The sequence below is a fragment of the Echinops telfairi genome, unplaced genomic scaffold (assembly GCF_000313985.2).
Source record: "Echinops telfairi isolate 266 unplaced genomic scaffold, ASM31398v2 ScPeMD7_5592;HRSCAF=6446, whole genome shotgun sequence".
NCBI classification, from domain to species: domain Eukaryota; kingdom Metazoa; phylum Chordata; class Mammalia; order Afrosoricida; family Tenrecidae; genus Echinops; species Echinops telfairi.
The window spans coordinates 23,488,463-23,491,196 of record NW_022109491.1 but is presented as its reverse complement, the minus strand read 5'-3'; positions in this window follow the sequence as shown (position 1 = coordinate 23,491,196).

Below are 2,734 nucleotides of genomic sequence, written 5' to 3'. Positions count from 1 at the left end.
TGTCACTCCCGCAAAGCTCATTCAGGAGTTTGACAAGTGACACGAACGTTTTATTCCACGTGCGATATACCCCTGCAAGTGTACACTTTGATCTGTAAACATGACTATCCCATCCCTAGAAGGAGTACATAACCAGCCGGGAGGCAGGGTTCTGTGGGGACTTCATTGGGGCCCCAGAGATGTCACATCATCGTTGAGTTCTGGCAGAGGGAACCAGGGAGCTTGCAACAACTCCATCCTTCCCAAGGACCTCTCGTCGCTATGGCCAGTGGTTTGCTGTCCCCCGCAAGAGGTTCTGCCCCTCTGCCAAAGCTGACGGGACCTGGACACAGGCCTCTTTGCCATCGGACTGGCAGTCTAACCCGGTGCCAGGAGGAAGCCTTTGCAGTCAGTCAGACTCCACTGCTGCGTCCTGGCTCAAAGCACTTCATGTGCCTCCTCTGTTGAAGGAGGGTCCTTCCTCCTTTGTAGCATGATGGTAGAGGGGAGATAGAAAATGGCAAACCGGCCCACATGATTCTTTCCATAATGACCAGTTTTCAGTTGTTTTAAGATTTCGACACTGGGAACTTCTCTGTAAGCATTCAAGTATCTGACATTCAAGTATCTGGACTTTCAGGGCCCCCTTTGGTGAGAACCTTGTTCCTCCAAGCCACCACACTCTCTTCTTAGCCCACCCCACTCAGTTACCTCCTTTGCCCTGCCCTGCCCTCCCACCTGTCTGAGTTTGCCACCCCTGGACCCACATGTCCTGCGGAGCACAGAGGGAGTACGCAATGAATGCTAGCTACCATGAGGACTATTATTCCTGCCAAGAACCGCCCGGTACCCAGCAGAGCCCTCTGCTTTGGCAAGCTTACTGAAGGGAAGACGGGGACAGAGTAGAACAGGGAGCGTGGGCATTTCGGGGGGAGCAGGGAAGATGGGGCTTCGCGCCAGGCAACAGCTGCCTGACTGTGTGGCCTTGGCCATTCGTCTGCCCATATGTTCAGGGAGGTTTAAGCCAAATGCAGGGGAGTGGGACAGTTTCACTCAGTTCTACCCATGAGCCTTCCTCCCCCAACCCCGCTCCCTAAAACCACGCTCCAGGGACCCCGCTTCTCTCTGAGGTGCTCCCAGCACCACCTCCTTTCTCTGCACCCCTCCAAGCTCTAAGGAAAGATGAGGCTTTCCAAGGGGGAAGCCAGACTTGTTGCCTGTGTCTGCCCAGAGGCCAGGGCTACAGTGGGGGAGGAGGCCTTTGGCACCAAGGGGCCCGCCTGTTCCTCCCAGAGGGTGACCCCACCTCCCAGGGCCTCTGCTTTTCCGTGGATGAAATGGGGTAGGCATGAGATGAGTGCTCAGAATCGTGCTTGGCACAGTGAGGGTGCGCTCCCTGAGGGCTGACAAAGGGAACAAGCAAAACCAGACAGGAAGAATGAAAGTGGGAGGGAGGGTGGACCTCTGAAGCTGCTCATCCACCGACGTTTCACCATGATTTTTCCAGATCCAAGGAAAACCAAAACAAACCCCAACTCACTACCACGGCCTGAACCCCCACTGCCGGCAGCAGCCCTGGAGAACCAAGTGGAGCTGCCCCTTTGGGTCTCTGACCCTCGAAACGTTGACGGGACCAGATAGCCTCCCTGTCTCCCACAGGCTGACCGGTGGGTTTGAACCACTGACCTTGTGGTTAGCAGCTCAGAAGACGAGTTTTCAGGAAGCAATGCTTTGAGGGCAATGGGAGGGTATAAATAATCCCATCTTCTATCAATGGACTCTAAGCCTGTTTTCTCCTCCTTCGCAGCTGAGCATCTCTGAATACAATTAACGGCATGTCCATATTCTAAACGGTCTCCAGAGCTCAACAGCCTGGCGCAGCTCACAGGAAATCAACGATGGCGTACAAACAGTGCCGGGCACAGGGCCTGCGGGTCATACACCCGCACCCTCTTTATCGTCACCATCACCACCAGCACAGTCGACGCTGGCAACCAGCTTGTTTTTTGCTGGCTTCCTCGCTGACAGACCTGAGTGGGCAGAGAGGGGTGGGGGCAGCTCGGACCAGGAGAGAGACTAGCAGTCATGTAGGAAGATATTCAAAGAGGAGGAGCCAGAGGGGTTTTATGTTGTTGCTTTTTTTTTTTTTTTTAAGTAACAACAACAACAAAATCCCTGCTGGAAGCCAGAGTCATATAGATGCCAAACAGGCCAGGAAAGGAGGCGGGACTCCTGAAGCTGGCAGTGAACCGAAACAGGGGTATTGTGCGGCTGCTGCAGGCTGGCTGAGAGGCATTGTTCCAAGCCTGGCTCTGTCTGGGAAGAGGGGGCTGAAGGGGGCCGGGGGGAGTGTGTTCCCATGACTCCCTGGGGAGCAGCAACAATTGGGGCCAGCTGGAAAGCCAGCCCCCCCCCCCATCGGGTGGTGGGCAGCTGAGAGGGCTGAGAAGAGGAGGGGGCAAGGTCAGGGCCAGTTCCTAGGCTTGGGGCAAGGTCTGAGGAGGGGGTGCATGATACTTCCTATGGCTCCCACAGCATTGGGGCAGGCTTGTAGTGGCTTCCTTTAAGACACCCCAAATCTGCCCACTTCTCTCTATGACTGTCGGCGCCCCATTGTTTCCTAGCTGGACCACCACTGTGGGCTCCTGAAGGGGGGCTCTTTCAGGTGGGCCTTGCTGCCAGCCTGGCCCTGTACTCCATTTTAACCTGCAGCCAGAACCCACCCGTCTCAACCAGGGCACTCCTGCCAACCACT